The sequence below is a fragment of the Protopterus annectens genome, chromosome 1.part1, assembly GCF_019279795.1.
Source record: "Protopterus annectens isolate FY-2018-M chromosome 1.part1, PAN1.0, whole genome shotgun sequence".
Lineage (NCBI taxonomy): Eukaryota > Metazoa > Chordata > Ceratodontiformes > Protopteridae > Protopterus > Protopterus annectens.
The window spans coordinates 1,305,789,793-1,305,805,914 of NC_056726.1; the positions used below are offsets into that span (position 1 = coordinate 1,305,789,793).

The 16,122-nt window shown below is 37.9% G+C and overlaps 1 long non-coding RNA gene across 1 annotated transcript in view; it reads left to right on the top strand.

Annotated features, from left to right (window-relative positions):
* Nucleotides 1–16,122, top strand: part of LOC122813736 — a 435,632-nt gene that overhangs the window by 123,854 nt on the left and 295,656 nt on the right. The window lies entirely within an intron of this gene.

Sequence of the window (16,122 nt, forward strand, 5' to 3'; positions counted from 1 at the left end):
CTCATCCCTGTAATGCCTGCTGTTTCAGTATTTGCATCTGATCTTTCAGAATTTTAGATGCTCAATTTATAGAAAACTGCCATTTTTTTCACTTCAAACTATCCCTTTCCAGGGATTACCCAGGAGCACTGCCTGGTTAATTGACCTGATCAGAATCACAGAGCAGGGTAAATGAAAGTTGAAGGAATCAAACCCTGTACCCTGCGCACAGGAAGCAGCTCATTTACAGCTCAGAGCTTTAGTCCTCTGTACCTGCACTGACCAACATAGTTTCCTCACTTGAATCATTGATAAATAGGCATCAGCTGTTTTCTCCTGATTTACCTCTAGTAACATAACTTGATAAATGTAATAGATAAGTTCACCATGGCTTACTCCCCGTAAAAACATTCTGCCAAATATCTTACAGCTTATCTACTTCCAAATACATGCCTACTTGGATTAGGCTTGCCTTAAGCAGTCTCAATCATCTATTCTGCCACTGATGTGAAGTTAAGTGGTGTATCATTTCATGCCTCTTTCCAGCTGCCCAGTTGCTTTTCTTCTAATGAGCTTTGCTGTATAGCACCACTAAATGAGTGACTGGTGTTACACTCGGCTGCTTTAAAATCCCTGAATGCTTAACAAACAATGCAGTGCTTTTCTTTTCTTTCACTCTTCCAAAATCTGTCATCTGTCCTCTAAAATTAACATTATTTTCACACATTTTAGAAATGCAGTTACAGAGTCTGATAAAAGGGAAGTACTGTATGACCCACTAAGATATCCTGTCTTCAGTACTAGTCCAGATAATATCACTTCAGCTAGCAGATCTAGGAGATTCTCTCTTCCCTCCCTGTTGGAGGAATAAATATGCTTTGTTGAAGTTTCAGGTGGTTTATTCAATTAAGACGGTAGATGGATGTGTTCTTTTTCTAGGTCAGAATTGGCAGTATTATTGTTGACTGCCTCCAAACATTGCTGGGTTTAAATTATTCATTTGCTGTCATACTTAGACATATTTGTAGTTATGTTTGTTTTCAGCTGCTATCTTAAGTTCATATTCAGCATTCTTTCTTTCTTCTTTCTTGTTTGCTAACCAGATTAGTGGACTGGTCCAAGAACCTTTTTCATCCACGACCCAGGCCACTCCGGCAAATACGGAGTACAACACTGAATATATACACACGATGCAATGTTGGTATGAAGTATAGAAAGAACATACCTTTAAATATACAATTCACATTCAGGCTAATAAATCCACAACACAAACTAAACTAAGTAACAAACCATACACAAGGTCTGCAGAGACTCTGACAGGACAAAATAACTTGCACCAAAGTTAAAACTTCTAATAATAATCCAGAAATATTAAGATAAGCACTTTTGTTTTATTATTCTTAAAACTTCATCAGATCCAACACATTAAAACAACTATTCATTTAAAAAAAAGATTCACAGATCACCTGACAACCAAGCCTTCCATGCAAGCAGCTGAATTTAAAGCTATACACTCACATAAAACATAATGGTTAAACAAAATACTATATAAACAACCTCTAATCATTTTCGTAAATATATAAAATTACAATTCACAAATAAAAATTTATCATTAAACATATATTACTTTTCTAAACACTTAAGTTTTAACAAACAGCTAATAGAAATTTGATCATTTAGGCCGGGCCCCACACGTGCATTTAAGTAAGCCTGTCAGTACAATTCACACTTCTCCAGATGTAATGACCATGTCCCCCCATGTTCATTTTTAGACAGCTTTTCCACAATGACAAATTTAAACATGTGGTAAGGATGCTCTACTACATGTCTTGCTAATGCATTAGACAACTTTGCTTTTTTATATCATATAAATGTTCATTGACAGTCTCTAAGCCTACGTTCCATTTTACCTATATACAGTAAACTCTCAGTTAACTGGAACTCAAGCAAATGGCACTCTCTAGCAACCAGCAAAAAATATAAAAGAAATACAGTACAATTTTCATGTGTTGCACTTTGCTTCCCCCCCGCAGAAACATACCTTACATTTTTAGAGTTTTAGAGTTTTAAAAAGGAAGACAGGAATTAATTCCCTCTCCCCCAACCTGAAGCAATAATCACAAGTAAATAAAATGACGCCAAGAATGGGATCTTTTAAAATTATAATTAATATAAATTGTCTCAAAATGTTTGAGGTCCTCTTCTTGTAAACACCAGAGCATACCATGCTAAAATGTAAATTCACTGAAAAATAAACTAGAATCGGAAAAGTTAAAGTTAAAAAATCATTTATTTGTCAGGACTTAAGCAAAGTATATAAGCGCTCTGTTTTACAAGTTAAAGTCATGTTGTGCTTATATACTTAAAATGTATTTTGTTATATTACATTCACCAATATGAACAGTTGTGCAACATTACTAAATGAAACTTATTCATTTCTTATTGGCTGGAACATGGTGAGGAAAGTAAGTAATCAGACCTTAAGATATTCATACATATTCATGAAGCCACATTATATGAGCTAAGTTCAGTGTGTGTGTGATTGGTGCCCGGTAAGAGTTGGTTGTGTCTGGTTGGAGTACTCTTAGCATTAGTGATAGGCTAGATCAGTGGAAGACTAACGAAGCAGTGGTGAAATGCTATACCAGTGGGAGTTATTTTCCAAAGTATGAGTGTCCAATCATGGAGGAAGGAGTATAAGGGGTGGACACCAGTCCCATAGTTGGAGAAATAGTCTTGCATATGCAAGAGTGGCAGGTCAATGTAGACCACGGGAAAATTATTTGGTAGTGATAGGGTGGAATGCACAGGGAGTGAGAGTGGATAGTAGCCATGTGAACAGTGATATGGGGCTGAGCACTGACCAATCACAGTGTAAAACGTGTGTAAGGGGGCGAGCAATAACTCCCATTGGTAGAGCATTCCACCAACACCAAGAAATCACTTGTTAGAGACAGCAAATTTCCCTTTATCCAAGTCTTCCCTTCTCCGTCCCTGCTTCAAAGCAGTTAATCACCACAGACACCTCAGACTTTACTTGGGGAAAAGTTTCAGCAGGGATAAAAGTTCAAGGTGTGTGGGACACCAAGGACCGGTACAGTCATACAAATGGAAAATAGATGCTTGCCCTGATCAAGGCACTCAACTCTGAGTCATCATTCATCCCCTGAACCTGTTCATAGGTGTTTACTAGGCTAATGACCACAAGGGCCTTTTTAAGCCTAGCCATGCATCCTAAATCTCTGACAAGTTCTAATACACTTGGTAAGAGTAAGCAGGGGAGATGAACCATTTACAGGTTGCCTGTGTCCATTAGAGACATAGATGCCAAACCAGGGATGAATTTTCTTTTCCCCATCCAGTTGTCCAGGCTGCTCTTAAATTGGGTTAGGGAGGAACGCTGCTTCACATGGATGGAGTGCCTATTCCAGAGACAAGGTAATCTCTGATACATACCTCTCTTTCAAGCAGGTCCTATTTATATCACAGACAAGGTTTATGTCTTTAGAACAAGTAATTCTAGTTCTGTTTGTTTTGTGGATATGCAGGAAGTCCATCAGAGTAGGGTCTGACAATGCCCTGTGTGTCAGGCATAGATCTCCACTCAAAAAGACCAAACAAATATGAGACAAAAATCTGGACAGCCTAGTACTATTTATACCCTCCTTTATTTTCACATGTCCTGTTGTTACAGTCAATACCACAGTTATGTGTTACATCAACAAGGGGAAACATGTATTACTGCCTTTGAGGACTAGCCATGTTAGCTTGGGATATAGCTTCACACCACAATCTCACTCCACAGCCATCCTGTATTCCTTTGGAGCAAAATTGTGTGGCAGAAAAGCTGAGCAGGACAATAGCAGACCCTCTTGAATGGAAACTAGATCAGGGGATCTTACAAGATTTGATCCATCTGTCAGGAGTTCCTCGGGTTGACTTATTTGACTCCTCTCTGAGAAATCAGCTGGCAAATGTATGCTCCAGGACTCTATGCAAGAAAGCCTGGAAGACAGGTGCCTTTTCCTTTCCTTGGACAGGAATGTTCCTGTGTGCTTTCCCACTCTTTCCACTGATGTCCAGGGTACTTCTCAAGATTCAGAAGTAATCCCCCAAGATCATTATGGTGATCCCATTCTGGCCCAGGCAACAGTTGTTCTCCCTTCTTTTGGAAGTGACCAGGGTCAGTTACAAGCTTATTCATAGAATGGATCTACTCACACAAGAACAGGGGTATTTGATACACCCCAGCCACAATCAATGTCAACTGACTGCCTGGATGAAAGGGTCTTAATTCCCTTTTAGGCATCTGTTTACTGAGGATGTGCAGCAGGTACTAATGGAGGCAAGAAAGGCTGCAACTAGAAAATCCTATAATAGCAAATGGCAAAGGTTTTCTATTTGGTGCCAACAGCAAAAACATCACACATTATGGGCTACTGTTTCTCTGGATTTACAATATTTTTGTGAGTTAGCATCTTATGCCTTTATTATTCCTCCAAAGGTTGTCATTTATCTGTATTGGAGCTTATCTCCCCGGGCCTCTACTGAAAATGGACATGTATCCAGTTAGACTAGCCCAGTCAACAAATGTAAAATAAAATAAATAAAAAATAAAAATAAATAAATAAATGTATCTGCCATTTCAGAATGTCTACCCATGGATCATCTTCTTTCAATGCATTATCATGTTAAAATGTTTTTGAAAGGGGTTTTGCATAAGAGGCCTACCAAAAAAAAAAACAAAACAAAACAAAACAATGGCCCTCCTTGGGATCTTAATTTTGTGTTAGAGAAGATAACTCTTGCTCCATTTGAACAAGCTCATCTGGCTGACTTGAGTTTCTTAACATGGAAAACTGTTTTACTGATGGATTTGACCTTTGCAAGAACAGATTTGAATTACAAGCTCTTATGGTGATTCAGTCCTATCTCATTTTCCACAGAGATAGGGTTTCTTTGCAAATTAATCCTTTTATGCCTAAATTAGTATCCAGGTTTAGTTTAAGCCAAACTGTCCATCTCCCTGTTTTCTTTCCTGAACCTAAAAAGAGGGAGAAAAGATGTCCCATACCTCGGATGTCCACAGACAACTTGGGCACTATCTTGACAGAACTAAATATTTCAGATCTTCAGAGCAGTTGTTCATTTCTTGTAAAGGTAAGAAGAAGGGATGACCTGTGCCAAAACAAAACTGTTTCCAAATGGTTGTCTCGGATTATTACCTTTTGTTATTCTCACCACAACAAATCTATTCCAGTCAGAGTCAAAGCTCACTCTTTCAGGACCCTGGCCTTATCTATAGCTTTTTGGAAAGGGTTGAATTCTTGAAGTATTCTAGAAGCAGCAACTTAGTCCTCTATACATACTTTTGCAAGGCATTACAAGCTTGATTCCTTCTCCAGGTCTAGATCAGGCTTTCCTAGGACCATTCTCCAGAGACTCCAGGACCTTACCCCTTCCACCTCCCAAACATACCTCTCAACCTCTTAGCATAAGAAATCTGGACAAAGTCTAAAATAATGGGGGGGGGGGGCAAAGACTCAAAAATAGGAACAGATTTTAAATATTGCTCTTATAAACCTAGGAAGTTGCTAATATAACAGGATTTGCATTGGCATGCATTTTCTGAAGGGTATGAAGTTTGAAGCTCAAATATATTTCATTATTTAGTGACTTCATTCCTCAGTGATTTGCCAGAAAACCATGTATTTATCAGGAACATACCAAAAATATGATGCAAAAATTTTGACATTCTGCAAAAATCTGGAGAGTTGAGAGATATGGTCCTAAATGTAGTAAGCTAAAGTAATCTACCCATATAGCTAAGGCTACTGCAGCAGTGATCAACATGATGAACATAGTGCAGTTTTGTAAATAAACTTACCATAACAGTAGATGGTAATAGATTTTTGTTGCAGTAGCCATGCTCTCCATCCACCCCCTTGTTTTTTGTTGTGTTTTTCATGCCAGAGTGTGGACATATATATATTTTATTGTTCCAACAATGTCCTTTCAGGATCTTTGCCTTCATCCCTTTGTTGGCCTACAAGCTCTGCAGGGCTTGGCACCCAAATCTGCCTTTTGATTCAACTCAGTTTTTTATTTTTGCTCTTCAGACTTTTCTTTTTGGCTTGTTGTTGATTTTGATTAGGTCTAATTTGTCAGTTTTTGATTTTGTGGATAGTAAAGCATTTAAAAGCATGTAAATGTTTGTTGCATAATATCACCGTAGGACAAAAACACTTTATGTGTACATTGTTTGGGGAAGGAACACTTTGAAACTGTTTGTGAGATTTGAAAGGGTTTTATCACAATACTGTAAGTGCCCAATTCCAAAAAACATGCATTTGGTGTAAGTGACTTCCTCTGGTATAACTTTGCCCTGATTCCAGAAGACATGCTCTCAGTGCAAGTGACCTACTCCAGTGTAAGGCCTATATTTAAAGCAGACGTTTACTGAAGTAAGTCATGTACACTGAGAGCAAGTCTTTTGGAATCTGGCCTTTTGAGTTAGGAAACACAAATTAAAGTGTTGTTTTTTTTTTATCAAATGAAGAAAGGTCTTGTACTACTCCAGTGGCACTTCAATCTTGAATGCATTTCTGCGTCAACTTCCTTGACCTCCAGGGCTAAATCAAAAAACATTACAGGGAGATTCTCCCAAGCATGGGAAGAAAAAAAGATACAAGACAGATAAGCACAATCTTCCCCTGGTCCTCAATTTAAAAAGCCTGGACAGAAAAATTAAAATGTACCATTGGATGGTTTTAATGGAAGTTTTTAAAAGTTACCTGTTAAAACTGTTGCTGAAAAGTCACCTGCTAAAGCTGTTGCAAGTGAAAGCTTGTTTTTTTAAATGCTATTTAATTTCATTAGGTTATGGGCTCAAGACCATTGTTAGGTTCATACTAGGCTATCTGCCCTAGGGCATTTATAAGCCTAGCCAGAGTGTGTTTGGCTTTCGCCACCCATTTTAAATTAATTTTGCTATGCCCTTTTTGAGGTTAGTATACTGTGCCTCTGTCTAACAGTGACAGAAGTGATACCCGGGGTAAACCTACGATCTCCCATCCACTCATCAAGATTCCTCTTGAAGAGAGTCAGTGAGGGACTCTGCCTAACCTGGACTGGGATTTTATTCCAGAGTGAAGGGATCCTCTGGGTTATGAATCTGTCCCTCCAGCATGTCCTATTTATTTCAGTGCTGAGGTTCAAGTCTCTCGAGCGCGTAGCTCAATGGGATTTGGATTTTCTGAGGTGCAGCATGTGCATTAATTCCTGGTTGGACATGGCTTTATACGTCAGGCACAGATCGCCTCTGAGCAGGTGGTATGCCACTGAGTAGAGCTGGAGTTTCTTTAACTGGGCAGCATATGGCATCTGTTTGAGCCCTTTGATCCTCTTGGTGAGGTACTTTTGGGGTCTTTCCAGTTGCTGCAGGTGTCTGGTAAGGTACATCCCAAAAGGGGCATTGTACTCAATTATGGGCCTGATGAGGGATGAGTAAAGAGGCACGATGACCTCCCCTGATCTAGATGTGAATCCCTTCATGATTAGGTGGGCTATATAAAATGTTTTTCTAACCACTTTGGCCACGTGGTTGTCAAATGAGAGATTGCTATCAACTTGGGTCCCCAGGTCCCTAATTACTTCTTCTGTACTTAATGGATTACCACCTATGTGGTAATTTGTGGGCACTTTGTTTTTGCCAAAGGGGATGACTATACACTTTTTGGCATTTAGCTTGAGGCCATGGCTCTGGCACCAGTTGTCTGTTTCTATGAGGCCCTTTTGGAGGATGCTTGTGTCGGCTGGAGAGTCGATTATGGTGCCCAGTTTGCAGTCATCTGCGAACTTGGTCAGTCACAGTCCTTCCGTGTTGGCCTGTACCTCCGAGAAATATATACCAAACAAGAGAGGTCCCAGGACTGAGCCTTGTGGGACACCACTTGTAACTGGTTTGGATTCTGACATGGCTCCAGCAATTCTAACCATGTGGGTTCTGTCCTTGAGCCAGTTTGCAACCCATCTAGTGACATAGAGGTTTATATTTAAGCTGGTGCGCTTATCTATAATGCCCGAGTGGGGTATTGTATGGCTTTTGCGAGGTCCAGGTAGGCTGTGTGGACCATGGCCTTGGTGACTGTTTCAAAGAAATCGACCAAGTTTAAGAGGCAGGATCTGCCCTTAACAAAGCCGAACTGGGTAGGATCCAGTGTCTGTAGGTCCCCAATATCTTTATTTATGAGGTCCATGATGATCCTTTCCATAGCTTTGCAGACCAAGCTAGTCAGGCTTATGGGGCGAAAGTTAGCAGGATCTTACATGTCTTATTCTCCTCCTCTACTAGATACTGACAACAAAAGTTTGCCGATGACATTATTGGGATACAACAAAGAGTATTTGTTGCTTTTTCCCTTTGTAGTTTTACAGTGACTAGAGCTTTCCAGTTTTCATCACCAGCTTCATTTCAACATGGGTCCATAAGAGGCCAGGTTGGATCCAACAGGCAGTGATGTCAACATAACCAGATTTGTAGACATCAGCTGCAGTATCATTTTCAATGCCACAGTCTTTAATCTCATCTCTCCTGATGTCAACATTACTACTGGTAACGACCTCACTGTTGGCATTGTTGACATAAGTGATTCCTTTGATCCCGGGATCAGAGGCTGGGTTCATGAAATCAAGACTGGCATAGATCTTGTTAGCATCAATGCTGATTTTGATGGGGGTCAGCCTTCAGGCTTTCAGAGTCATGTCTGTCATCACTAGGCCTGAGGTAGATGGCATTGCGAATGCCAGTGTTGGCTGTCAGGGAATTGATGCTACGTCCAACACAGACTCTGTGTCAATGCTAACCTCAATGGACTTCAGGCTTCAGTAGATGGGTCGGTGCCCTTAGCCTTAAGCCTTGTGCTGGTAATGATATCAACAACACTGAAGCCTTGAGCTTTGTGATGGCAGCACTGAAGCAGAGAGTTCTGTTTATACTTGCCTTGGCACCCATACCCTCCTACAATTTCAGCTTTACCTTTTAAATGGGTCTCTAGTCATGCACCTTTTCAAACATCAGGACAGGTGGTATCACATTATTACTGATAATGAAACCATTAGTAAAGGAAGTAGATTGTACACCTAAATGTGTATACAAAAAGCATAAGAACATTACAGAATATTTGAATATATATGCCTTTGCGGAGTAAGGAATAATATTACAACTAAGGGTTCAATAAGCCTAAGAGAGCATGGTGGTCTGTATTGCTTCTATGTCAGATATCCCAGTGTTTCATAGGTGAAACCATCGGCAGAGGGGGTGGAGCCTAGATGGCAAACAGATAAGCAGCATTTTTTAGAGCTCCAATAAAACTAGAAAACAGGGAAAAAATTATTTTCATTAACCAGAAATAGAAAAAAAATATTAAGGAACTTAATTACAACTCTCTAGCAAATTTCAAGAAATATTATTGAGTTTTTCCTGTCAAAATATTCTGGAGAACAACACAGCTGTTTGGTAATGGCCACTTTAAAGAATTCTCACTCAGAAACCACTCTGAAGAAGGTGATACAACTGATGTCTTCCACATTACATGAACTGTCAGTGAAAATGGATAGATCCATTGATAATTTGGAAAGTCTCAAGGAAAACTGCCAAAAGCAAACAGATGTACTAAAAGAAATACTGCAGCAACAACAAAGTAAATTACTTGATATGGAGACATCACTAAATGACATAGATGGAAGACTCAAAGAAGAGGAAAATAAGACAGGATTCTTACTTCACCAAAATAAATGGCTACTTAATAAAGTGGATTATCTAGAGAATAGGGAGAGGAGAACTAATATAAGAATATTTGGCCTTCCAGAAAAAACTGAGGGAGAAGACATCATCACCTTTTTGAATTCCTGGCTTCTTTAAGTGCTTGATTTAAGAGAGGGATTATCAAATGGAATGGAAAGAGCTCACAGAGCCATAGGAAAATCTATACCCTCTTCACCTAATGCACCACCAAGATCAATTGTGGTAAAGTTCCTATTCTTCTTGGATAAAGAGCTCATTTTAAAAGTCTCAGGCAGAATCGTTAAGTGTGATGTAATGATAATTACAGTATATAGCAATAATGTATTATATTGCTGTACTTTGCTGTATAAATATAATTCAAAGTTTGAATTCTTTGTTTTGGAAAGGATGGGTGCCAGAGGAAAATTGTATAGAGTTATATGACAAAATCTCTAAATTTACTTATGACATCACCATCATTGACTTTGACACAGCAGGGAACTTCACTAAGGAGTGCTACACCCACTTTGACAAATGCATAGCTTTAGTAGTCCCAGCTAGAGTCAGATATAATGGAAAATTTAAAAACAAATCCCTCGATGGTCAACCAGTATAAATAAACTTTATAACAAGAAAAAAAACTCCTTAAACTCTACAGTAAGACTAGTACTCCTTGGAATTAGAGTACTATAAAAATATTATAAAGAAACTGAAAAGAATTGTAAGGACCAGTAAAGCAAGCCATGAACAGAGGTTATCTTCTGAACCAAAGGATAACTACAAGTCCGTCTTTAGCTATGTTAGAAAACTAAGAAATAACACTCAACAATGCTCTAAACTTGTCCTTAATATGGCTTCCATTCTGACCCCACCTGATATTGAAAATATACTAGTAAAAATGTCGGCTGCAAAGTTCACCCCAGAAATCCCTATTCACATACCACTCATCACAAAATGCCTTATACCCCTATCATCACTAAGAACATGTTCTTAAGATGTTGTCAATGACCCAAAACACTTTCATCATAGGTCCTGCTAACATACTCAAGTAATTAATAAACAGTGTAACATATGTGTCACTAAACCTCGCCTTAAATTGTTTAACCTAAGCTTAACTGCAAGCTATGTCCCCAAATCCTGGTGCACTGCTGTGGTGATGCCCCTGCACAAGGATGGCCCTACCACAGGCCCTGGAAGCTATAGACCAATCAGCTTTACAAGTCACAACTGTAAAGCTATAGAGTGCTTTAGAACTGACCTCATTAATTATGATAGCAACAATCACATTAGACTTGATCCACAACAATTTGGCTTCATCAAGGAGAGATCCTGCCTGTTAAATATTGTTAACTTCTTTGAGAGGGTCATGCAAGCTGTCATGCTGTTCATATAGCTTACTCACTCTGGCCAAGGCATTGACACGATACCTCATGCTAGAGTTGTAAGAAAATGTTATGCTTTAAACATAGATCCTTATGTGATAAAATGGCTAGCCAGAACCTATATTGTTCTTGTGAAAGGAGCATCTTTAAATAGTGCTAAGGTAACCAGTGAATCCCCCAGGTGTCAGTACTGTCACCTCTCCTACTGAGCATCTTACTTTTCTGATAACAAAACTGATAAACAAAACCCCTAGTTAATCAAATTTGCAAGCTGTGAAATCCACCTTATATATCTATACCCTTCAGTAAAAGCTCAGCCTAGTTAATACCTTGTGTATGGATAATGGGTTTAAACTGATTGCTAAAAAGTATGCTATTGTTTCTTTCAGGAAGACAGCAATTATCCATAATATACAGAGTAAATAGCACCTTCTTAATAAATGAAAAGGTAGTCTGGGGCCTGGGTAGATAGGTTGATAGTTCCTTCTACTTTAATCATCCCATGGCAACTCTAGTCAGTGAATCTTTCTACTTAGCACAACTGATAGCCAAAGGTATTTCATCCAGATCAAAAGATGCAATCATCCCCTATAGTTAGCACTAATAAGATTCATTATAGAGTACAATACTCCCTTTGGGATGTACCTCACTTGACATGCTGAAAAGCCCTTGAGGTTCCTAACCAAAACCTTAAATCTTAAGATTCGCTCTTAAAATCTTAAAATCTGAAAAAACTTAATTAGCTGATAAGATTGAAGCCCAGTCTCTGTACTCTGGGTACATAAATCCTTACGTGGTAAGATGGCTAGTCAGTTGGCTGTAGGGGGATCCGTGCCTCACTTACTCTACCATTAAAGATGCATTGTCCTTGATTTCCTACCACTTAATAAGCCAGACAGTGCAGCTAATACTAAAACCATAAAAAGAGTTGAATAGTACAAAATAATCAACTTGGCATTTTTAATTCTTGTCTTATAGATTTGTCTTTTGCTGCTTATTCTATTCCCATGAAAAAAATGGAAACCACAATGAGGTAATTAAAAGTTTTTTTATTGTTCGTTACTCATGATGGCCAACTTCATCTTACAGACTTAAAGAAGTCCCAGTTTTTTTTCATTATCCTCAGTCCTGTCACCTCCATGGACTGATAGGAAATATGTGTAAGAAGAATGATGTAGTCTCTTCTTCAGTCTTCCCCCATAAATATTGAAGATAAAGAGGGCACAAATTCCCCCACTGCCCTTGATGTTCCTAAATTTGAGAAAGTTGCTGATATGATGAAACAAAGAAGGATGGTCCACAGACCCATGACCACTCCACAAAGGCCTTTGAAAGAGTTTTTCTGGGCCCCTAAAGCTTCATCCTGGGTTGCCCTACATATTGCTATAATGGACAGACTGGAGACAAGAACTGCATGGGAATGGCCTGATATTGTGTTTAAAAGATCCTACTTCCCAAGGAACACATCCATCCACACAGCCAGCTCCATGGTGTAGATGGATAAAGCTGTAACTATGGCCTAGGCAACCCAGATTGGATTAGCAGCTCAGCCAACCCCAAGACCTTGGTAGGGAAGGATGAGCATACCCATCCAAGAGAGAAAAGGGTGTTCACTTAGGAGTTCCCTTTGAGGAGGTGCTATACAAAGAGGTGATTAGCCCTCAGACATAAACAAGTGAAGGGGTGGGAAACCAAGGGGTAGGTCATAAATGAATCCCCTGACAGAAGCAGTCAGTGGCACAACTGCCTAGAATGCCGTTATCTTCTGTGTCAGTCCCATTTTTCGAATGGAGATAGTCTGGGGGTTGTAAAAGACACTAGTAGGTCCAGGACCCAGTGATGGACAGGGACACTATAGTAATCTTGAAACAATGAAGCTGCAGCGGAACCAAAAAACATATCCTTCCACCATTCCTCTTCCCTCTTGCCAACAAGGTCCAGAGTTAATTTTTTTTATATTACACTTGCTCATGAGATCTGAAGAGGAATGTCTATCTGCAGAGTATTATTAAAGTATAAAGGATACATATTGTAAGAAAGTTTCAGGTGCCAAGCTGCCTGCCTACTCCTGCTATTGTTGAGGATGGACCATCTCATCCAAATCTGTCATTATGGTAAGTACATAACTCTCATTTTGACATGTCCTTATTTTACTTTCTTATATTCCTACCTAGTCTTCATTGCATTTAAAAACTACTTATTTCAGTACATTTTGTTGTTTATTTTTTTCAGAGTGAACCCTAAAAACTTTATAATAGTGCCAAATAAACTACCAGGGGATTAAGGTCTAACCTCCATAATAAAAGTCATTATATGTAGAGTCCTTTTTTGTGGGACTTGGTCTAGACTCCCGATGAAACCAAAAATAATTTCTAGCAGTTCCCTTTCTAGAGTTTCCTGAAAATTTAAAAGACCTAAGTGGTAAACCAGAATCCCCAATAAAGCTACATTAACAAAATAAACTTTTCTTTGAAGTAAACTTCTAAAACTACAAATCTTTTCTAATCTTTCTTTCCATCCTTGATTAATAAACTGTTTTTACTAAACTGAATACGGGTTCCTATTAGATGACCGAAGACGCATTCTTTCGAATGCGTCTTGGACGAACTTGAAAAGACGAAAAGGCAAAATGACAAAGTGGCATATAAGCAAAATCTTTCCCTGGGAAAGAAATCACTTGGCCGCGTCCATTACTTTGCCATTTTTGTCACTGTAGTGCGATCTCGGAGTTGGTATATTTAAGTGGGGGGGTGGGGGGCTAAGCATTCAATCTAATATAGACCCACTGAATACCTAGGATTTAAACTTCCTTTCTGATAAAATAAGTTACACTTTATTTATTTATTTATTTATTGCTTTCTAAGCTCCAAATCTAATATTCTGTAATCATTTCTGAAAAATATCAAATGCTTTGTTCATCCATACTTTAGTTTTGTAACTAAAATCGCACAATCCACATAAACTAAAATTGGAAGCATTTTATCCCTGTAATAGTTTTCCATATTTATACTCCATCTTTTCTTTCAATTTTTTTATTGTTACATATCACCCAGCTTATAAGTAAGGACATGGGATCCAGGTCCAAGGAAATCATAGTGCCACTTTATTCAGCCCTTATCAAACCCATCATTGAGTATAATGCCCCTTTTGGCTTGTACCTGACCAGACATATGCTACAGTTGGAACACCCACAAAGATTCCTTCCAGGAGAATCTAGGGTAACTCATTTTAACGTATTCTTTTTTAAATAAAACTCCATAACAATTAGTTCATTTCTTCTTAACTTTAACTATCCATTGTTTCCACAAACGTATGTTATAGTATTTAAATTTATTTTGTAAATCTTTGTTTTCTAAATGGGTTTTGATCTGCTGTTTCTAATGAAACTGGATGAGAATTAGTTTATTTAATTTTTTTCTTTATGCTATGCATTTCCATTTATGAATTTTTTATCTCTAAATATTCTCCCTTTTATTTCTCTTTAAAGGCAATTCCCCCACTCTGACTAATCAGTACAGCATATCCCCATCTGTATATGATGTTCTTGTAATATATTGCATTGCTGATGTAAAAATTCTTCATTCACCAGATGTCCACTCAGTCTCTTTATTTCTTTTCTGTTTTGTCACTGTTGGATTCTCTCCATATTATCCTCGTGTAACTGTACGCCTAGAAAATCCTATAATTTTTTGTTCATATGCTAGTTATTTTAAAGAGTTTATATATACAAAAAGCCAATTTTGGTTCTCTCTCTGTCTTTGCTATCATGTAAGCCAGCTGTTATTCCACTTTAAAGATGAAGCATTTACATATTTCAATAAACCGATTAATATCTTTTCCCAGTTTCCCTTATACTTTTCATAAATTTAAATTTAAGTCCCTTATCTAAATCTGTTATGTATTTACAATGGTATATATGCTCAGTTTTGTCAAAAAGTTGTTTTTTATGTGGAGAAGTATGTGCTCACACAAAGATTATTCTTATAGTTGTGTCATCCTTTTTTTTACATCAGTAATTAAATATCTTCCAGGACTTGCTGTGATAATGGCCACTATTTTTACAATATCTCCTTCTAGCAAAATCACAGATGCTAAACATTCCTCATCCCCAGAAGCCAAATTATCCTTTCCTCATACAGTTTCATACAAATTCCACTTATCTATAGGAATGTATCTAGTGTCCAATAAATATATCAGAAGTCAGAATCAAACAACATTTTAGGATGAAAGCCCTTCTTAAAAAATATTTTATATTTTTAACATTTAAAGACATATTCTGTTCTTGCATTATCCACTTCTGTGTCATGCACATTTTTATAAATGTAACCATGTACATATTTTGCATTCCCTAACCCTTTCCACAGTAATGTCTGTTTTCCTGCCTTCTCCTTTTTTAATTTTATTATTTTTCTGTTCATATTTCAGATTCTGCACATTCAAACTTATTACTTTACTGTAACAGATTTCACAAATGTACATACTGCTCATTTTGTAATTTGTCACTTATTTGATCTGTACTGCTTTCTTCTGTGTTTTACTAATTTCTACATTTCTTTCTTGTCCATTACTTCCTATGCCTTACTTCTTGCTGAATATGTTTGCAGTCAAACTAGAAATTTTCATTACTACACCTCCTGCTTTACAATTCACTTTCTTGGTATGTCACTTTTCCCCTCATTCTTCACATCTGCACTTTTTATAGACACTAATTCACCACAATAATAAGCTGTGTAAGGGTTTCATTATATCTGAGTCCCTTTATAACTGTGAAACAGCTGAATATCATTTAAAGTATAGTTTATAATAATTTCAGTTCAACGCATGCATCCCACTGAGCACTCCAAATTCTCCTCAAGTCACTTGTTTTCTTAATTTGAAACATTCTGACACATAGTGGCTCAACATATTCATGGGTACTTTGCTCCTCAAAAGTATCAGTACAGAACTGAAAAAAAAATTTTTCTAGGCTGTACATTC